The sequence below is a fragment of the Hibiscus syriacus genome, unplaced genomic scaffold, assembly GCF_006381635.1.
Source record: "Hibiscus syriacus cultivar Baekdansim isolate YM2019G1 unplaced genomic scaffold, ASM638163v2 tig00111254_pilon, whole genome shotgun sequence".
Lineage (NCBI taxonomy): Eukaryota > Viridiplantae > Streptophyta > Magnoliopsida > Malvales > Malvaceae > Hibiscus > Hibiscus syriacus.
In genome coordinates this window covers 276289-300890 of record NW_024063037.1, presented here as the reverse complement: position 1 = coordinate 300890, position 24602 = coordinate 276289, and the positions used below count along the sequence as shown (strand labels likewise).

The window sequence follows — 24602 nt, the reverse complement described above, 5'->3', positions numbered from 1 at the left end:
TTCTGTTTTCCGACTTATTTTATTTATATTTTCAAATACTAGCTTTGAACATGAGAATAGGTATTTATCTGTTTGTGACACGTGCCAAAATCTTTGTAAAAATGAATGTTTCGTAGTTGATTAATATGGTGAACTTGTAATGACGCATCGAATCATGTCATGATTTATGGGCTTTACAAGTGAATAAACTGATTTCCTTAGATAGTTGGAGTGACGTTTTCTTGTATCTAATACACTTTACCATGCCTGTTAAACAATTCACTAAAGAAGCATTCAACTACACAACTGCGAATTCATTTCACGGCTCAAATTTGGTGCTGGACCATAGCATTAAATGTTTTCAATTTACCTTAGTTTTAATGCACGTACAATGGATCATGTTGAGCCCTACATCAGTATAGAAAAATTACAATTGAAGTCAGGCACGGCATGCAAAATTTTCTTCAGGCCAGCTTCATGGAGATTTGCCCTTGACTGAATGTCCCACTGCTCATCCCAAAACTTGGAATTCTAGTTCATTTCCTTCAATATCTGTACCTCTATGTCAAGTTTGACCAAATATATTTGTCCTAAAGGTAATGATTGGCCAACTTAGTTCTTCCTCTAGAATGATATATGATTTTCCTGCAGCCAAGTCATTTTGCCTATAATATATTATGATCAGAAGCCTGCCTGTGAACATTTTATCACCGCAGTCCAGTTAAGCATTAGTCGATTTACACACTCAACTCTGTACAGATTCATGTGGCATCCGTCGTGTTAAATAACCACTTATAATAGTTTCAACTGAAACATCTAGCCGGAATCATTTGTCCATAGCCTTATCAATCACAAAGCATCGAGACTAAACCTTGATCCTTGGCAAATGACCTACAACTACTTCCTTGCACTTCAACCTTATTCCTCAAATTTATTTTCTGGTCCCATATTGAACGATTTGCTGCCTCATAAGTCAAACTGAGATCCCGTACGACCCAAAAAAATTCTGATCGAGTCTTCAAAGTTGTGTTTAGATAATAACACTCCAACTAGGTAAAGGAGAGCTGGGACTTAGATCCAGGGATGGGCTCATAGCTGCATGATCCTTCAGAAGCTGTCGAGAAACACGATCAGCTAATACAGACTGTCCATCATAAGATTCCCCATGAACCAATCTTTCAGTTCCCGAATCAGTTTCTGATGGCACCAGTTCAGAAAAGATATGTGAACCTGCTTGCAGACCTCGAAAAATGTCGGGATTATTATCGTGAAGGGAGGAGCCACTGATAAAAAAAACCATTCGAGGGCTTTGGCATGCTTACAAAACCCTCTTGTAAGTAAGCTGATTGTTTCAGATGACCAAAAGGTATAGCACCAATGCCACCTGTCAAGGGTGTAGATGAGCCTGAAGTGGTCCGGGGGCTAGATATGGGAGAAGGAGACATTCTTCCATTTAGATGTTGCGGTGACCTTGAATGTAGAAGAGGGCTTCCTATGGGTGGAACAGGGCAAGATGCATTCCTAGGAATATTGATATCACTGCAATAACATGGAAATGAAATGAGACTCAGAAACATGCAGTACTGAAATCATTTTTATCATCTATTTTCAAGTTTGTGTATGTAAGAGAGAGAGACAGACCTGGCGTGCAGTTTCGAAATTCTGGACGAATGAACAGAAAGTTGCTCCGACTCCAAGGAGGAAAAATTTCTTGCTTGTCCAATGCCCTGATGAAGTTCGGTTAAATGTGAACAATCAAGAACTAAACATGATAAACAAACCCAGGTAAAAAATACGAGCATGCCTAACAAACCACTTAAAAATCTGAACCAAAGAAAGATGACATAAAAAACTAAATGAGAAAGTAACCAGTAGGTAACCAATCCCTGCCAATAGTCAAGTATTGCAGTTAAAAGGCAGAATGTAACTAGGACTTGGCACAGAAAGAGCAGCACTGCTTGCACAAGTAAAATTTTAGAACACTTCCTATTGAGTTTAATAAGCATGTTTGCATCACCCTATCATCAGTGAAGTTCTCTACATTACCAGAACAACTTATTAAGAATCTTCCAGATGTTTGAATATGGGGCTCTTTTAGGCTTTTTGCCCTTTTATCCTTGCAACTAGTCAACCATGAGTTTCAAGAATTTCATCACTTTCATCCTTAACAAATTCACTTGTGAAATGCTGGTTGTAAAAAGCTTGTAAATAAGTTGACTATGTTATCCAACACTTTTCTCTGTTTTGAGTGAAAATTCTAATGAGATTTAAGGGCTCGTACCAAAATTCCATGGGGGTATTGACGTAGGCATATTTACAATTTTCTCTGTTAACATGGTGTTTTATTTACTGCCACAGGTGTGTATTAATGGTCCATACTAAACTTGTGTAGCCTAGGCATGACAAGACCTTGATTTATATCTTGCAACATTCCCCAACCCCCAAAGACCCCCTTCCCACCCACCACAACAAACACAAGAAATAAGTGCACTAGGACTGTAGATATCATATCATACCTTCAGTTTTCCTCCAGCTAATCTTGGAGCTTTTGCATATGAAGTGATGAAAACTAGAAAAAATTATTGAGCACTTGGAACAAATTACTTAAGTTGAAAACATGACAGCCTATCATCCAGTGTATGACTGCATCACCATTTCAAGTAAGGAAATTCCAGAAAGGACTACGTCACCCATTTTACATTTTTATTGAAATTTATTTCGATTATAATTTGATATATTATATATTTCATACCCTAAATTAACTGTTGAAGGTAATGAATGCAACAAATTAATTCAGGCTCAAAGCCTAATTATGGACTAGACAAAGCAGTATAAAAAAGGTAATTACCAGGGTTTTCACCCCATTTATCACACCAGGGCAGGATCTGAAGGCTCAGCATCTGGAACAGGCATTTCCAGAGTTGCAACATATTTTATAAACGGGTGACCTAAAAGCTGGACTGCAGTAGGATAATTTTGTAGGTTGAGTTGCAAACACTGGCGCACAAAATCTTTTCCTTCATCAGAGAGGTAATCAGGAATGGGTGAAAGTTCCTTGCTATTTCCAATCTTGAGCATAGCCGCAACCTGACATACACATATTACATAGTAGAAATAAAAAAAACTGCTATTATTATAGGCACATTAAACAGATTTGAAATTTAAAATATCCCATCTTCTTATTTTTGTAAAAGTTATAACAGACCCTTCATATTGACTCCAAGGAGGTTTCGTTGTAGCCATTTCCAAAACAGTGCACCCAAGACTCCATATATCCACAGCAAGGTTGCAACCGCTAGGGTTTCTTATAATCTGGGAAAATAATAGAAAAAATTGAGATATGTTATAAAGAGAACTACACAACTGAAGAAATCTCAAACTGAAAAAACATGTCAATTTCCCATTGGCGGTGGACTGGTAAGAATTTGAAATAAACCTAATGAGAAAATTAAGTCTAACCTCAGGTGCCAGCCAGTAAGGGCTTCCTTTAAACGAAAATGGACACGACCGCCCTGCAATCTGCTAAGCGTATATTATAAGTAGGAAATAACCTTACACGAGAGGTCAAATCAATGAATAATAATATAGCATTAAATAATTCGTATTTGAACTTCAAGCTTGGGGTAGCTGCAATTTTTTTTGGCTAAAGGAGTAAAGGGTTAGCTACAATTACTCTGATTAGGTTCGTTTATAACAAAAAGTGATTACTCCCACACTTACATGCTTTGCCATCCCAAAGTCTGCCAACTTAACATGGCCATTAGGGTCTACAATATGTTTGCTCCTTTAATATCTCTGTACAAGAATTATAAGATGAACAATATTTCCTTGATGCAAATATTACTAGGCAGACGCCATGAAGTGTAGTTCTAACTAACAAATCAGATAAGGAATAGAATAACTTGCTCACCTATGGACAGTAGACTTAGAATGTAGGTAGGAAAGCCCAGACAAGATCTGTTGAGTGTAACTGCGAATTACTAGTTCACCAAGCTGCCCGTACTCCTGGAGGATTTTATAATAGACCAACCAGATACATTCTCAAGGTATATGTAAAGCTTGTCATCAACCTGTTCAGGAATTTATTTGAAAGCTCTGTAAGAGAAGCATCGTTATGATTTATTTTTGTAAGAAATTGCTTAACAAGTAATAGTGTTTAGTAAGTTATGATACCATAAAAACAATTCCCAAAAGTTTCGTAACACTATACGGTTCACTATTTTTAATATATAAAAGAAAAACCCTTTAGGAAAGAACCCATTAGTCAATGCAGCTTCCTGATATCTTTATAACAATTTTCAATAACCATAATAGACGAACAGATTGTTGGATATAGGACACACCTTTCAGACTCATAGTATTGAACGATATTTGGATGCCATAAGCGGCTCAATAAAGCAATTTCCTGTCTGAGCAATCAGAATATGAATTTCTTCTAAAGCTATAACACAAGTTAAAGAATAACGAGGAAAGCATTGTTGCTTTTTGCATCATCCAAACAATTGAAAATTTCTTAAGCTGATGGAGAATGGCTTACCTGCATTGACTGTTTAGTACTTTCTTTTGATTTGGCATCATCAGAAAATAATGTAACCTCTTTCATTGCACACATCTCACCACTCCCACTGAGAAACTTTGAAAATAAAATTAGATATAGACATAGAAACAGAAGCAATCGCCAACAAATATTTTAAAAGAGACACATGCAGAAACCCTTAGATGCCCACTAGTTAATATGTCATGTAAGATATTTGCAAGAATCATATGTTATTGTTAAAATAGTATAAATACTGAAGCATCAGTCTCAATTACTAAGCTCAAGGAAGGACTAACATAAGGCATAAACCATCAGGCAACAGATGTCACAACAAATATTTTAAAAGAGTACACATGCAGAAACCCTTAGATGCCCACTAGTTTAATATGTCATGTAAGATATTTGCAAGAATCATATGTTATTGTTAAAATAGTATAAATAACTGAAGCATCAGTCTCAATTACTAAGCTCAAGGAAGGACTAACATAAGGCATAAACCATTAGGCAACAGATGTCATTTTTGAGGAAATTAAACAACTATTCCTTCAAAACTATTAACTGTTAAAACCAAAGTAAACGTGACCAAATGTGCCTCTACCCAGTAGCTTTCCTTTTTTCCACCGTGATCCCGGGTTTACAAGATTCTCTGCCCCTCCTGGACTTCGTGGCACGGAGGGAGACCTTGCTGCTGAATTTGAAATCGAGAAAGGAGAAGAAATGGTAGTTGTTACTGGAGGAAGGGGCAACCTGTGGCTTTGTTGTTTTCCATCGTCATGCCAACCAGTATGTGATTCAGTAGCTGTGCATGCTGATCTAGGATGAGTAGGAGTCACAGCACCACTATGTATTCTAGAACTGGGACCAGCACTGGTCATCCTGGGACTAGGTAGTGAAGAATACTCAGGGCTCCCCTTACTTGGCTGCCAAAATATCTGTCCTGACATCCCCACCCATTGAATTATGCACGGAATTCTGACCTGATCCGGGTGTCGACACCGTTTTCGACCGGGCGGGGAAAATTTAGTACAACTTGGGGTTTTTTAGTTAGGTAGGTCGAATACTCAAAATCGCATTTTAAAAGAATTTTAAGAAACGTCATTTTAAAAGATGCACGATCTACGTAACCAGAGATTCATTCTTTTTGTAATAAAAAGGGGTTCGGGGATCAATTACGTGTGGGAAGGATAAACACCCCTACAATGCCCAAGATTGATACCCTATTGATTATAAATTATCTCTAATAATGAAAATCTAAGAATTCAAATATAATTACGATTCTATTATTCCAAATTCAACCATACAATTTTTATTTAATGGAAAATTCTAAGGAGAAATGAAAATATTCTATATTTCCAATCGAAGAGAAAATAATCTCTAAAATATTTGAGGACTAATATTTCTCTTTCCAACTGAAATAAAAGAAATTATAACTTCTCCCAAGAATTCGAGATTAAACAATTGATTCGACCAAATAAAAATTAAGCCAATTAATCCAAATAAAACATGATTAGAAAAGATAAGGATGTTCAATTATTTAAAAATGCCGAGATTTAATCCCTATAAAAATTAGACGAATTATCTCGACAAGTTTAATAATAGAACATTTCCTTTTCCTTTTATTCTTGATTAATTTTAAATGTAATCGATTTTTTAGGTTCTTCTAGTAGAGTATTATTTATTTAAAACATCAGAATAAGACATCTAATTATTTAAGACAGTCCCTTCTTAATATTTTAAAATAAATAAATACTACCCTTAATCCAATTATGTAATAAGTTGAGTTATGCTTATGGGGCTTTCATATATTTGAAATGTCTAGATCTATAGCAAACAAATTTACATGAAAAAGCTAAAAAATAAAAAAATAAATTAGGAACAATAAATGGAAATTAAAGCAAAGATAAAAATTAAATGTTATCAATGCTGGAAATAAAATTTGACAAAATTAACAAGTGCATACTTTAAAGTATAAATATTACGAATCTTAATAATAACAAATACAATAATGTGCTAACTAGGGCCAAAATTGAAAGACATAAAATACTATGCTCAAATAAGAAAATATACTAATAAATGTTGAAAATTATTATTAAATACAAAAACATTTAAATAAATACATACATACGGTACATACATATAATATATGAGAATATGAAACATACACATATATTAAAATACAATGACAAAATGCAACAAATAAGAAAAGTAGTATGAAATTAGGGATAAAAAAATAATGACTAAAATGCATAAAATAAAATAACAATAGCCAAATCAGAAATAAGCAGTGACTGAAATGCGTAAATTAAAAATACAACACAAAATTCATGAATAAATAATAAAATAGAATACAAAGTGACTAAAATAAAATAAAACAAGAATTAATACCAGTTTCGAATAAATAGAAAAGTAAAACAGTGACTAAATTAGAATAAAATAAAACAGAATGATAAAAACACAATAATAAAAAAAGAGGTACAGTGACCAAAATGCAAAACACGCCTAAAGTAAAGAGACTAAACATAATTAAACCAAAGATATATAATAGGCATCAATAATGGGTAAACTACAAAACAGTCCTACAGGGACTAACATGCAAAACACAACTAAACCAAGGGACTAAACAACAATTAAACCAAAAATTAAAACAACAAACATAAATAAAGAAATTATTAAACGAGACTATTTTACAAAACACGCCAAACTTAAGGGGATTTAAAGTGTAATTTTCCCATAAAATTTTACTAAATACCACATTATTTTTTATTATTATTTATTTTTTCATTTTAATTAGTTTTTTTTTAAAAATAGAGAGAGGGGTCACCCCTCTCTAGAAATCGGCCGTTCGCCGGTGGTTTACCTCGTCGGTCGTCGTGTCTTCCGTCGTCGTGCCACCGTTGTGGTGGCTGATTGCCACCAAATTATACCGGGTGGTCCGTCTCAGTCTCCCCGTCGGATCCGGGGTCCGTTTTGCGAGAGAAGGCGCCATTCGTCGCGAAATAGCCGAAGATATTGGCTTTCTTATCTTCGATCCGCCGTCGTCCGCCGTCCACTCGTCCCGTTTTCAAGTATATTGTTCTTCATCATCCTTTCTACATCTTCACCATTCAGATCTTTAAAATGAGGCCCCGGTCTTTGTCTTCTCTCGCCGGCCGAATGGTAACACTTTTCTCTTTTTCATTTTGTGTATTTTGTTTCTTCCCTCACTGATATATATATATATAATTACAGGTTACTCATTGAAAGCTTGCTAGAGATTTCCTTTGAATCATTCGAAGAAAAGAAGGAAAAAAATAAGGGAAGTTTGCCACCAAATTATACGGGTGGTCCGTCTCAGTCTCCCCGTCTCGGATCCGGGGTCCGTTTTGCGAGAGAAGGCGCCATTCGTCGCGAAATAGCCGAAGACTATTTGGCTTTCTTATCTTCGATCCGCCGTCGTCCACCGTCCACTCGTCCCGTTTTCAAGTATATTGTTCTTCATCATCCTTTCTACATCTTCACCATTCAGATCTTAAAATGAGGCCCGGTCTTTGTCTTCTCTCGCCGGCCGAATGGTAACACTATTTCTCTTTTTCATTTTGTGTATTTTGTTTCTTCCCTCACTGATATATATATATATATATTATTCAGGTTACTCATTGAAAGCTTGCTAGAGATTTCCTTTGAATCATTCGAAAGAAAAGAAGGAAAAAAATAAGGGAAGTATTCTTAAAAAAATTATTGATGAAAGTAGTTGATGTATAATGATTGTGAATTCCCCTTCTACAATATTTCGTGTTCCCATCGAACCCTCTATTTTTTTCCAACCAAAATCCTCTCTCCCCCTTTTCTTCCCTCGGTGGTTCCTCCTTTTTCCCCTCGTGAAATCCACGCCCCAGAACACCTAGGATATCATTGTCCCCTTTGGTTGATTGACAATCTAGGATTTAGCTTGATTCTTTGATTTCATTTTACTGGGTCCATTAATTTATGCCTGCTTTTACATTGTTTGATGTAGATTTTTCCTCACTGCAGATTGAAGTAGTGTCGTCTGGGTTGGCAAGCAGAAGCTACCTAGGGTTATGATTAAACCCTAAGTGAGTCAGGTCGGATTACTGGCTGTTTCAGGTCTCCTTCGGGTCAGGTGCTAGTTGTTGGGTCGGTGATTCTTTTATATTGGGCTGTTGACTTTGGGTTGTATATAGTTTGGGCCTCGGTTGGCTAGGCCTGAAGGGTTTGGTTTTGTTAGGTTGGGGTTATGAAAATGGTGGTGTACGGGTAGTTCTGCTGTGCGGCGCTTAAAAAACGGCTAATATACGGCGTGATCGGTTAAACAAGTGACCGTTTAAAATTTAGATCGGTTATGTTATATTATTTAACCGGAAATATTATCAAGTACAATAACATATAGGTAACACTTATATAATGTAATAGATAGCGCTTATATAATAAAATAGGTATTTAACCGGAAATATTATCAAATACAATAACATATTAGATAGCGCTTATATAAGTAATAGGTATATTGACCTATTTTATAAGTAAATCGGTATATTTACCGGTAACATTGCAAATTTACCTATTACATTATAATTACCGGTTTCGATATTTTTTGGATCGATACTTTTATAAATGTATCGACACTATATGCGTTCACATTTTGTCATTATAGACCGGTTTTATCATATTTTCCATGTTATATTATTATGGATCGATACATTTTTATAAAGTATCGACACTTTATTGGCGCTATAACTTCTTCTCTTATTAATTCCAAAAGTGTCGATACTTATAATAAATTATCGACACTTTCAAATCCCGGTAGCACTTTACCTATTTTGTCATTCGAGACCGGTTTTTGTCATATTTTACCTGTTATATTTATGATCGATTTTTATAAAGTATCGACACTTTATTGGCGCTATAACTTCTTCTCTTTTAAATTCCAAAAGTGTCGATACTTATAATAATTATCGACACTTTCAACATAACCGTAGCACTTTACCTGTTTTGTCATTTTGAGACCGGTTTTGTCATATTATTACCTGTTATATGTTATGGATCGATACATTTTTATAAAGTATCGACACTTTATTGGCGCTATAACTTCTTCTCTTTTAAATTCCAAAAGTGTCGATACTTATAATAAATTATCGACACTTTCAACATAACCGGTAGCGCTTTACCTGTTTTGTCATTTCGAGACCGGTTTTGTCATATTTTTACATGTTATATTGTTTATGGATCGATACATTTTTATAAAGTATCGACACGTTATTGGCGCTATAACTTCTTCTCTATTAATTCCAAAAGTCGATACTTATAATAAATTATCGACACTTTCAACATAACCGGAGCGCTTTATGTTTTGTCATTTCTAGACCGGTTTTGTCATATTTTTACATGTTATATTGTTATGGATAGATACATTTTATAACGTATCAACACTTTATTGGCGCTATAATCTTCTTTTTAAATTCTAAAGTGTCGATACGTATAATAATTATCGACACTTTCAACATAACCGGTAGCGCTTTACCTGTTTGTCATTTCGAGACCGTTTTGTCATATTTTTACATGTTATATTGTTATGGATCGATATATTTTTATAAAGTATCTACACTTTATTGGCGCTATAACTTCTTCTCTTTTAAATTCCAAAGTGTCGATACTTATAATAAATTATCGACACTTTCAACATATCTGGTAGCGCTTTACCTGTTTTGTCATTTCGAGACCGATTTTGTCATATTTTTACCTGTTATATTGTTATGGATCGATACATTTTTATAAAATATCAACACTTTATTGGCGCTATAACTTCTTCTCTTTTAAATTCATCATAACCGGTAGCGCTTTACCTGTTTTGTCAATTCGAGACCGGTTTTGTCATATTTTTACATGTTATATTGTTATGGATCGATACATTTTTATAAAGTATCGACACGTTATTGACGCTATAACTTCTTCTCTTATTAATTCCAAAAGTCGATACTTATAATAAATTATCGACACTTTCAACATAACCGGTAGCGCTTTACCTGTTTTGTCATTTCGAGACCGGTTTTGTCATATTTTTACATGTTATATTGTTATGGATCGATACATTTTTATAAAGTATTGACACTTTATTGGCGCTATAACTCTTCTCTTTTAAATTCCAAAAGTGTCGATACATATAATAAATTATCGACACTTTCAACATAACCGGTAGCGCTTTACCTGTTTTGTCATTTCGAGACCGGTTTTGTCATATTTTTACCTGTTATATTGTTATGGATCGATACATTTTTATAAAGTATCGACACTTTATTGACGATATAACTTCTTCTCTTTTAAAAAAGGTAAAATTTACCTGATATATTAAAAGTGTCCATACTTTTTATAAAAAGGATCCATACTTTTTTTAAAGTTATGTAATTTATGTTTCAATTTTTTTTAATAGTGTTTCATGTTTTCCACCAACAATATTAATTTAATTCATTTACACAAAAAATTATTTGATTGTTTTGATTTTTATAAAATATTATTAGAATTTAAATTTAACAATATGTTTAGGTAGAAATGTATTGACACATATTTAGGTAGTTATTGTACATACATAAATATGTACTGCGAATTTAATGTTGTACCCACTCTTTAACTACCATTACCAATACCACATCCTATTGAAAGCAGCACAACTGAAACATGTTCAAAATGAACCTTTGCTTATATCTCCATCAACTCCGGCCACTGAACTTGCACAACAAAATTTTTGCCATGTATATATACTGATGTAGACAATGTTAAGCCAACCGAGGAATGCCATGAAGTACATAATGTTGATGAATCTGACAAATTGGGTTGGTCAGCTCTTCTGTTCACGTGATCAAGCTTGGTACTTTTACAAGGGATTCGCACGGGAACATGAGTTTAGTGCACGTAAGGGAACAACACGGCTTGACGTGGAAGGGAATGTGAAGACACAAGAATTTTTTTTTCCAAAGAAGGGTTTCGAGGATCAAAGTCAATACTGTTGATCGTCAACGTGCTCATACGCCAGTCACAAAACATGATGTAAGGCTAGAGTCTTAGTTACAGCAACAAATACAAACGATCAGTGGGTTATAAGTAAGTCTGATCAGAAACATAATCATGCATTGTGCACACCTGCTATGACACCATTTATGCGTTCTAATAGAGCTGTAAGTAAGGCTGATATCGATGAGGCAAAACATTGAAAGAGGTCGGTGTTGGCACGTCACAAGTAATGAACTATTTAACGCAGCAGGCAGGGGGGTATCATAATGTTGGATTTACACATAAACCTCTACAATGCACTTCAAAGAGGTAAAGCAAAGGAAATCATCGATGGGATGTGAATGCGCTTATTGCTACTTTGATTATAAGAACATGATGATCCTGGGTTTTTTATGACATACTCAGTAGACGAATCGGGGGCATTGTATAATCTTATTTGGTGGGATTCTACATCGAGATCAGATTACACATGCTTCGGTGATGTAATTGCGTTCGACACAACGTACAAATAATTTGTATGGTCGACCAATTATGCCTATTGTCGGTGTCAATCATCACCATAACACAATTGTGTTTGCCACTGCCATAATCGCGACGAGACGTCTCAATTTTCGAGTGGGTGCTACAGAATTTTTTAGAAGCCATGAATAAATCACCTATTTCAGTTGTCACCGGGGGATAGGGCAATGCAGAGGGCTATCAGATCTGTTATCCCTTATGCTAAGCACAGATTATGTTCTTGGCATCTTTCTCGCAATGCACAAGCTAACATTGGTGACCCAAAGTTTACAGCAGCATTCTCAAAATGCATGGCTTCCTGGTGGACAACCGAGGAATTTGATATTCAATGGCGTTCGATTGTTTCAGAATTCAACGTCCAAAAGCATCCATGTGTGATGAGAAGGGAAATACACGACACTTATGGGCACAAGCATACCTATCCGATCATTTCTTTGCCAATATTCACTCAACACAAAGGTGCGAGTCTATATGAATGCTTCACTAGCGATTGCACTGAAACACAAGAAAATATTTAGATGTTGTTCGTGCAATTGAAGATGGATTAGTAGAATGCGTATGAACGAGTTGAAAGCGGATTACTTAAGTTACCATATGAATCCCTTCCATATCACAAAACTGGTCGACCTTGAAGCCATTCCGCTGTGATTTTTACCCGCGAATCTTTTCTTGCGTTCCAAGATGAACTTATACGGGAGACATTGTACCAGATTGAGGCAGAGATTAAGTCCTTATCAGATGAATGTCAACATTATATTTTGTCAAAGTACGCAGAAAAAAAATAGGAAATTTGAAATTAGTTTTGATTCTCGTACGAAAACTCTAATTTGCTTCTGCAAAAAATTCGAGACCGTTGGACTTCCGTCGCCATCACTTCACATTTTGAAGCACTTGGATTACACATATTTGCCCGGGACTTTGATTCAAAGTGGGTGGACTAATGATGCGAAGGCTTCTCACCCAGTTATGTTGACTTGAATGTGTCTCCAGAAGTGATGCAGATGGCAAGGTTCGCTGCTCTACGTTCAACGTCAAGTAGGTTATGCTACATTGCATCAAAGACAGACGAGTCTTTCAAAACTGCAAGAGATGAGATGAAAAACTAATAGAAAATTAGAAAACTCGTTTGGTTTGAATGATTCAGTCAACCAGAGCATTGTAGTAAACATATTCGTGACCCTCAACGAAAACAACGCAAGAGAAAAAGTGCCGAAGAACAAGGTCGAGAAGAAAATTAGGCGATCTGGGTACTGCAACGGTGAGGGACATAACAAACTAACATGTCCTCAAGTCAAGCTCAGTTTGAGTACAAGCACACAGCCTACATCAACTGATTTTTTCGAAGACGGAATGGAATGACAACGATCTCCATATATCATAAGTATCAAAATGACTCCCTCTATTCTGTATAAGATGTACATATAAATATTGAATGAAGGAAGAAACCGCGTTACTTAAAAGTATGGACACAATATTAAAAAGTGTCGATATAGGTGTAGACCTATTCTCTCATAAAACTGGTATATTTATACTGGTTATATTAAAAAATTACCTATTACATTATAATTGTGGGTTTCGATGTTTTTTCAATCGACACTTTTTTCAAGGTATCGACACTTTTTTCATCCATTATGGACATAAAGTAGCGACACAATATTAAAAAGTGTCGATATAGGTTGTATACCTATTCTCTCAAAAAACCGGTATATCTATACCGGTTATATTACAAAATTACCTATTACATTATAATTATGCATTCCGATGTTTTTCAATCGACACTTTTTGAAAAGGCATCGACACTTTATGCTGATATTTTTTGGGTATAATGAAAATTTACCCATTACAATAAATTATCGGTTTTGATGTTTTGGGGTCGTTACTTTTTTATATTGATCGACACTTTGGGAGACTTTAAGTTTGGATACATTTGCAAGCAGATGTAAAATACATTAATAACTAGTATTGATATTTCAACAATCCTCAATGTATATGTATACATAGAAGCAAATATGGAATAATTAATGAAAATATACATACAATATAATCAAACCAAAAGATACATACACAACAATGTTCAAATAATGTACCGACAAACGAAATTAATCCGATGAAAAAGGGTTATTTCTAACGAAGTCCGGAACATTAGGGGCCTTCAACAAATTTTCCAAATACTCTCGTATGTTTCCGCCTTTTTCTGGGGACATACATAAATAATTTCAATTATTAAACTAATGAGGTGTAATTTACTAACAATTAACTAAATTCGCATAAGCATGAATAAATTGAATGTCATACCTAGAGCATTGTCGTTTGAATGGGAAGCAGCGTGAAAGGTATGTGGACATATGTAATTGTATTTCTATATAAACACTTAAGTTGTTAAAATAATCAATGTCTGAACACCTGTTCAACTGGAAAAACATATTGCATAAATGCAACTTACCGGATTATAAATCATTTTTTCCGCTGAATCATCGACCAAAAGTGTATTTAGTTCGTTAAATCAGGACACACGTTCCAAACATCATTGAGATCTTTACAGTAGGTAACTTATCGTATGTTTTGCATTTTGCTTGATCCTGTTCACAAACTGCGAACATAAATATGTAGGAATCATAGACAACGAAAAGTCAGTAAACTGTAATGACATTCATCTTACCCAAACGAATAGAAAATGCTCAGAAAATAAAGGTAGTTTCTCAAGTACACGGTCGACGTTATGCCTGAGATTGTAATCAAGTTTGAGTGTTAACATTCAAATGTATATTAACAATTTTGACTACAGTAATTCAATTGATATAAACATGTTCTAACTTCATCTTTGAAGACCAAAGGGCAACAACAAAATTGTCGACACAAAATTGCATAAATTCAAATAATCCTGATCTGAGGACAATATGAAGAAAATGAGATTAAAGTTATACGCTTATATGTTAAAATAATGGATACAAAAGAATAGAATTAAACCTGCAAGAAGTCTTGGGAGTAGGCAAGGACACCATTGAGATCAAAAATTAAAAGTTTTCTTGAAGGCGGCGTTGCAGACACAATATAATTGTTTGGATCATCATCATCGTCAGCTTTATCTTCATTGACCGCTTTGTCCAACCCCAAGATTTAAATGTGAATTTAAAACTAAATGCATATTTATCATCAAACAAGAAACCCAGGTCAATAACACGTTCGGGACGAATCTTCCTTACTTTAAAACTCGTCTTCCATCTTTGTTTCTCCATATCGGATCTAAAGTTAGAGTTTCGAAGGACCTGATTTCCTCAGAAGAATCGTTTGTTTCATAAGGAGGTTGTGGTTGAGAAGAACTGGGTTGAGAAGAGCTTTGAGAAAGACCGCGCTTCTGACGCTGACGTTTTGGAGCCATTTTGGTTGGATGCTATTACAATTGGAACACAAACATCAGGAATAAAAATCCAATATAGAAATCAATCAAACCCATAAAATATCGATACATTTACCTGAATATCTGATCGTCACTGTTATGATAACGCTAGTATTCTTCGGATAGGAAGAGTTCTCTTCTGCCTGCTTGCCTTTAGTAAAGTTTAGGGTTTGTCGATTTAGAGTTTGTATACTATATAATATAATGAACGGGGGAAAAACACTCGATATTTAAATAATATCGACACAAAATTAAAAAGTGTCGATACATATATTACACCTATTCTCTCATAAATCCGGTATACCGGTTAGATTGAAAAATTACCTATTACATTATACTTATGGGTTTCGATGTTTCTGGGATCGACACCTTTTATATATGGATTGACACTTTATGGTTGCACCCTGTTTGCCATTTCTGGACCAATAGTATCGACACAAAATTAAAAAGCGTCGATACATATATTACACCTATTCTCTCATAAATCCGGTATACTTATACCGGTTAGATTGAAAAATTACCTATTACATTATACTTATGAGTTTCGATGTTTCTGGGATCGACACATTTTATATATGGATCGACACTTTATGGTTGCACCCTGTTTGCCATTCATTATGGACCAATAGTATCGACACAAAATTAAAAAGTGTCAATACATATATTACACATATTCTCTCATAAGTCGATACATATATTACACTATTCTCTCATAATCGGTATACTTATACCGGTTAGATTGAAAAATTACCTATTACATTATACTTATGAGTTTCGATGTTTCTGGATCGCACATTTTATATATGGATCGACACTTTATGGTTGCACCCTGTTTGCCATTCATTATGGACCAATAGTATCGACACAAAAAAAAGTGTCAATACATATATTACACATATTCTCTCATAAATCCGGTATACTTATACCGGTTAGATTGAAAAATTACCTATTACATTATACTTATGGGTTTCAATGTTTCTGGGATCGACACCTTTTATATATAGATCGACACTTTATGGCTGCACCCTGTTTGCCATATTGTAAATTTACCTTTTGCTTTAAAGTTAATTTTGTAGTTATTGTACATCCCTCAATATGGAATGGTCATTCAGTCTCGCACATAATGATAATTATGATGACATTTGGTATAATACATACAACAATCTCCATATATAGTAAGTATCAACATGACTCTTAATGTGTTAAGAAATGTCCTGTACAACAACCTCTGTTAACTTTTCTCTCATCTCATCATAATTACATTCACATACAAAATTATAAATCGTATACAAAATTATAATCTAATACAAAATTACCCTACATTTACATCATTGCATCATTTTGTTATTCTTATGTCTCATGACAGCTTTTGTTATCTTCTGTCTTCGTTGATTTTGATTGTGGCTTACGAGATCGTTTATATTCGCGATCGATCCCACTCTCCAACAACCTATATTCAAATTGTCAGAACGTTAAGTATTGTAAACTACAACATTCAATCTACGACATTTAACAATTTTACCACAAACAAATTTTTTCTTTCCACTTACAAAATCACCAGTTGCCTCTGTAGAACCGATCGATTCCATCCACTCATCACATACATGCCGCAATCATGTCTGCTACAAAATTTGAAAACCCACATGTCAATTATGATGAATCCTACATAAATTAAGCTTTCTATTGATAACATCTCATACCCATTCAATTGCTTATTCTTCTTATGCTCCACAAATTTAAAATTTTTCAAGGGAAACTTTCCTAGAGATCCACATATTCAACCCAAATGCGTTTCTTATTATAAAAATCTAATATTTTAATATGCATTAAAAAAAAGAAGTTATGATCCAAAAAGTTATGCATTATAATTTACATAATGTCCTTTCATACATACACTACCAATCTCTTAGCATCTTTCTCTCTCTGTTTAGCTGCTTCAGATTAAACATACTATCATATATTGTTGCAACACGATCTACCATATCCAACACCAACATATACCAATGTGAATTATGGTAATTTATTGTGATCATGATCTGCAACAAATTTCACACACCCAATTTGACAAAATTCAACATTCTATATCAGAAAACAACATTTGCAATTGGTATAGGTCTTACCTTCTCACAGTCGGTGAATTTCACATAGTTATCCAATATGGGACCCCAGAAGGTAGCAATACTCTCAACACTTTCTTTCCTGTTGGCATCCAACGCCTGATGCTGCAATTACGCAACAAACACTATTAATTTACCGTCTATACACTACTTATCTCCATTTATTAATTTAACTCACGCTAAGTGGTATGGAAGGTAGCCAATCCTCCGGAGTGACTTTTGAGAATCGTAGCATACTGTCCAGGCGAGCAATCAATAACCCTAAAAAAATTAATTACACAATCAGAACAAATTCAATAAGTTTTAACATTTTATACTTTCTACTTACCACACCGCCACCCATTCCGTAGGCTTCAACGTTGCAACGTCGTATACAGTAGCGAATTGATTTCCAGTTGAGATTACAGAATATTTGTATGAATCATTAGGATTAATATGTTTCATAAATATTTAAATATCACTCACAAAGCAATATATTTCATTTACCCCGATTCTAACTCACTATTCCATAAATAATCACAAATAGTTTCGATGTCATCAATTCCGCTTGGGATATCCGCTTTTTCAACCTATAATTTTGCATACAAATTTTTGTCACAACAACATAATAAAGATCAAATTAAGTTTTATTTATTCAACTTACCTTCTGCTTCTTCTTATGGGGTGCAGGACATTCCGAATCCAAATCTGCTGCCATAACACTCTCCGGTGTATAATGACATCGACTTCCTTCCTCCTCATTTCTTCCATCTCTTCTTCTTCCTCCTCCCTCTTTTCTTCCATCTCTTCTTCTTCCTCCTCCCTCTTTTTTTTTCATATTTTTCAGTTCATCGTATTTTTTCTTTACATAGCTCTTCATCTCTTTTATTTCACCCTTTAATTGATCTCCTTCATCCAAGTATTTATCAACCACCCCCTTCACCCCCGTAAGTTCACTCCTCAATTCCACAACCTCCTTCACCACTCCCTCAATTTTTTCACCCGTCACCATCTTAAGATCACCCCTTAACACCTCAACTTCTTTCACCACTCCATCTATTTTCCTTCCATACCACCTTATGCCTCTCAAGTGTATCTTCGACTCTATCAAGTTTCTCTTCGACTCTTGATTGTCTTTGCATGATATAAAATTGGATTTTTTTTATATCAGCCATTCAGATATCAAATGTCGAAGTTACTGTTTTCCCCTCACCGTCGTCCCCCTCACCGTCATCCCCCAATACAACCATCTCTCATTTCTTCTCCTGTACCTCCACTACCTCCTCTACATCCTTGCCAATAACCTTCAAAATTAAATTACAATATTAAAACATTAATTATATTCTTAATATTATTTAATTATATTTATTACCCTTTCTTGCTTCTTCGCTCTATCCAACTTCAACTTCACCATCACTCTAACCACCTCTTCCTTCCCCATGCACGGATGCGTGCCACTCCGGTTCTTTTATAAGCCGACACTGCCTCACAGCCCGACCAAAAATCGAACAGTGCAACCTGCATTTATAATAAAATTTATATTTTTATATAATAACTATACTATCATTTTATATAAAAACACAAAAAAGTTATTCAACTCATTTACCTCTAAGATTGCTATGCACCCTTTGAGGTATCTCTGGCTGCCCTTTTTAAAGATGATTATTGATTCAATCAATCTTGAATGGATATATTCAGCCCAATTGAATTCACCCTTCAAGCCTTCATCGCAAATGACTTCATATATTCCTTGTTCGTTGACGTATCACCCATTGGACAAAGAAAGATACCGACAAGGTATAATAGAACTCTGGCCTTCAGCTCATCCCCCGTAAGATCCACTTTTTATTTCCTCTTCAATTTCAGTATTTGTCACCTTCTGCTTCAAAACATATTTGGAGGCAAGTGCTTTCCAGTCCTTACTTTTACAGACTTCTACAACACTTTTGCATTTATTTTCTACCCCTAATACGGCTGCAGCACATGGGATCCCAAGAGGAAATGAAAAATCATCATACTTAGCAATATATTATCTGACATCAAATTGCGTCATCAAGGATCGACACAATTCCCTCTGAATAGGTCGATCCCTTACTCCTACCACGATCCAAAACTTATTTCTCCTAGCACATTCACTGACCCTTCTCCTTAAGGTGTTTAATTAATGAATTCACCCTTTTAATGCTACATCTTGTCGACACTTCCTACATTTTTTAACAATATATAATGTTATAGTTCTTATATATTTTGTATCAACGTATTTACAAGTTTAATGAATACCTTATTTTCATGTGCTTTCCTCCGTTCTTTGTATTCTTTACTATCATTCATTGACTGTGTGATGTAAGGTTCCTTTTCAGCATCACCCATCGAATTCCATTTGGACCTCACATCTTTTGTCACCTAATATTAAACATAAACGTTTCTTAATCAATACATTAACACTAAATAATACTCAATGTTAATTTCATTTTACATACCGAACCGCTCTGTGTGCTATCTTCCTTCATCATTTTGCATTCGACCATACTGTCAACATTTAAAATTTGTAATCAATTTAAAGTTTATCGATACTTTAATCCAATTACCATTTCAACAATAATAACAAAAGACATTGATACTTACTAGAAGTACATATATCCACCCTTTGGTTGCTTTCGAGTCTCGGCCTCAATTTCAAAGTCATATGCGCCACCAACAATTTTTCAACCCATTGACTCCATTTTTCCTGACCTTTATATATCAGTTTACGCAAATTAAATTATTTTGTTACATACACTTTATTCAATATACAAATATAGATAACTACTCTTGTGGTAAAACGATTTTCTTCAAAAGAATTTGAATGGCCTACAAAATGTGTCGGCACATTTATACAACCCTATAATATCATTTTCTACCTATAATATTTAATAAAAGTATCGACATTTATATTTTTCCTTGAATATCACTTTCTGCCTGCAATCGGTCCCAAATGCTTCTTTTCTCTAAAACCACAAACAACACATAAAAACCCTATCGCGATTACTGTAATAATAAAAATTAGGATTTCGACAACATACTTTTCGATTCGACTGCAGCAACAAACAAACAAACTTCGCTTTAAAAACGCCTTCTGAAATGCAGCACAATTACGCTTCGATTTCAAAAACTCGTCTGTTCTATCTATTTTCAGAGATATTTAGCTATGACCTTTATTTTCATCGGATATGTTATTTATATTTAATCGATACAAATACAAAAGTGTCGATACTTTTATATCAGGTGTCGATACTTTCGAAAGGATAATTAGGTATTTCTTTGAAAGTATCGATAATTTATTACACGTACTTACGAAAGTATCGACACTTTTAATATATCCGGTATCATTTACCGTTTTATCATTTTGATACCGGTTTTATCATATTTTTACCTATTATATCATTGTTTGATCGATACATTTTTTAAAATATCGACACTTTATAGACGCTAAAACTGCTTCTCTTTTAAATTCACAAAGTGTCGATCCTTATATAAAGTTTCGACACTTTCAATATATCCGATAGCGTTTTACCGGTTTCATCATTTTGATATCAATTTTATCATATTTTTACCTGTTATATCGTTGTTGATCGATATATTTTTTGAAAGTATCGACACTTTATAGGCGCTAAAACTTCTCTTTTAAATTAACGAAATGTCGATCCTTATATTAAAGTACCGACACTTTAAATATATTCGGTAACGCTTTACCGGTTTTATCATTTCAATACCGGTTTTGTCATTGTTTAACCTGTTATATCATTTTGGATCGATACATTTTTAATTTGGATCGACACGAACTGACAAGTTAAGTTTGCCGGTTGCACAATTTTTTAATATTTCTTCATGACTTAGACCTACTACATTATTATTAGTCAACATTTCCGGTAACGCTAAACCGAATTTGTTAAATATCTTTTAATATATCCGATAACGCAGTATATTAGCCGTATTAACCCGCCGTTCCTGAGACATTCCCTGATTACACCGGGACTGGAGCAAAGGCTAGATCCAAGCAAAGTGATATCAGTACAAGTCTTTCCAGCCCAGAAAGGAGAGTTTATTACTTGTTCCGTGCCAAAAGCTCTCACAGGGCTTCTAGGACTCGACATGGAGCTGTCAGGAGCGCTGCTGAAAGCACCATGATGTGGGATTTGTAGATTTGGCACATGATTACTTAAAGGTCTTCGTTAAGGGGTTTTCGGAGAGATATTATTACCAACTAAAATGTTAAACTGTTTTCTAGCCTCTCTTGAGTTACTTAGGCTGACCGTAAAGGATTTATCCTTGACCATCACGCTTCATACATAAAATAGACAAATTTGTCAAGGGTGAGTTTTTTTATCAAACAGAAGAGAGAAGACAACCAGAAGGAAAAATATCCTCCTTCTAGCACTAACAAGAAACAGGTATGCTCACCTGGGAGGGCTGCTTGCAGCAATTCTAGTCCCATTGTCGTAATCAGTTGCTCGCAGACTATGATGCGAGTCGGTGGGATTGTCACTTTCAGCTGAGCTCTCACTACAAACTGAAGCAGTTATGCAATCTCCATCTATGTCAATAGGATTTAGCCTATGATATGCATCCAGGTCTTGGGAGAGGCAGAAATAATGATGACTTGGAGCCTTTTTCTGCCCTTGATTTTGATGATATGCCTATTCCAGAGCCTGACACACTATTGCAGGATGCAGATCAGAAATGGCAGTGGCTGAGCATGAGGCCTTTCAACAAAACTTTGACACCTAGAAACATGTTTAGAAGGTGAAGGAGACCTAGATTCTGCTTGCAATTAAGGTCCTTTTACTGAAATTGTGCCATTGCCAAGTCTACGTGATACTCCTGACCTACAATTTGGTTTCCCTTCTGAAGGAATCTTAAATTCTCGGTGTAAGGTATCAATGAAACTTTCCTTGTTTGTTTTCTTCTTCACTTCTTTGGAGTATGATTTTCCCCACCACGAGGGCATGTTTCAAACTTTTTTGACCTGAGACAACTACTTGGTAATTTATTCTAAAGCAACTCCATTTCCAAATATTGAAACTGTAGTGCTTGAAAACAATAAAGAATTCGGTTTTACTATCCAAAACAATAGAGAGGCATTCAAGAAGTCCATACTTTGAGCTGGAATCCTACGAGCCTCACACCCAACACCATAAGCTATAATCTGCAGATTAAAAAATAGAAATGCAGAAGAAAGACTATATACTTAATTTTCCTCAAAACATTTGCACAACATACTCAACAACTATCAGCATATCAGAATCATAGTCCAAGCCACACATCAATTACCTACTTTGAGTACTATACAGGGAAACATAACATTCGTTGTTTTCCTTTTTCTAGGCAAATTGTTTCTGCTAATGCATGTTTGTCTATCTTCTAGAACAATTAATTTCATCGGATGATTTAAACAATATATAGAAATCACACCACAAAGAAACCATGGCATCTCAAAATTTCTTGATTAAAGGGATCGTCTACATGGGATGTATCCCACTAAAAGAATTCGAACAGATATTATTATAAATCTTAAACCAGTTCTCTTAAACCTCAGTCTGTACTGTCTTCAGCCTTTGGTGTTACTCAGAATACCTCTTTAGGTCCCAAAAGTACCGGGCTCACATTATTTCACTTCTACTTCTTTGAAACACAGAAGCAGGACAACATTTTTACTTCACCAATGTAAACAAAAGAAACAATAACAAAAGGAAAAACACATCTTTTTCTCTCTCTATAACCATAAAACAAACTGAAATTCAATACTAATCCGCAACAAACATTTCCAGATATACATATAATAACCCAGAAACATGGGTGAATTTCAAGTTTTTTTATTATTGACAACGCGTTTTAATACTTAATGTTTTCTTTTTCCTCAATTTTCTCGGAAACAAAACAAAAACTTACGATTTAAAAAGTGCTCAAAACAGTAAGTTCCAACCAACAGATCTACCTACAAGCTCCAACGAACACCGTAATTAACTGAGAAATAATGGCTTACAAATATTGCTAAACATCAAATAAAACAAAACAAAGAAAAGGAACTTACATCACATCCTCGAATCTGAGCTCCAACCCACTAATAAAATTAGGGAAAATAGAGCGAAAACTTTGCTGTATATCATCCAATAAACTGCCAGCTAAAAAGAAAAAACCATAACGAAATATTTAAAATAAACCCTAGAAATCTAAACTTCGATAGATGAATTTTTCAATAAGTAGCTGAATTTCATTGAGGAGGAGTCTCATACTGTAGCTGCAGCGGTAAGTTTCCACGCACGGTCATTCTTATTCTCTTATGCAATGTTTTAAATTCACGAGAACAATATAATTTTTTTTAACAATGCGTACTGAATTTTTAATAAAAATAAAAGAAACAAAATCACAACGCTGTTAAAAATAAAATTAAAGATAATGATCACAAAAAACTTATACATAAATAAAAATATTAAATTCAAATATATAAAATAACCTTCATAAAATTTTTTCTCTATTGAACGAAATATTTTATGATGTGATAAAAAGAGTGGTGAATGAATTAAATAATTTGAGAGATAGTTTCGCTATAAAATTTTGATTATATAATCTAATAACCATTTACAAAAGAGAGATCTGACAATACGTGACCACCGACAAGCCAATCAGAAATCAAATGTCGTGAGGATCTTTGTAGAAGTACCAACACACCGCAGAAGTATGCAAAAAATTACCGAAAATCATAAGGAACATGTCACAATAACAGAAAAAACATGCCACAAGGACATAAATTTTTATTTAAAAGTGAAAAAGTAAAAAAAAATAAAACATAATATGAAAAAGAATAATAATAATAATAATAATCATCAACGGTGACAATAATATTAAATTGGTGCTCCCGCCAACTAAACAAAAAATAAGGAAGAGAAAAAGACGGCACAAGAACATTGAGAGAAAAAATAGGTTAAATAAGATCCCTATAATTTTTGTTACAACTATATAATTTCTAGATATTTAAATTAAGGTAAAGTATATAAATAGTTCGAATTATAGTGTATTGTTTTATTAAGTCTTTTTA

General features: G+C 34.4%; 1 pseudogene; it reads right to left on the bottom strand.

Moving 5' to 3' along the window:
- Positions 1-1001: 1001 nt before the first annotated feature.
- LOC120157403 lies at positions 1002-23846 on the bottom strand (annotated as a pseudogene).
- Between the last annotated feature and the right edge of the window lie 756 nt (positions 23847-24602).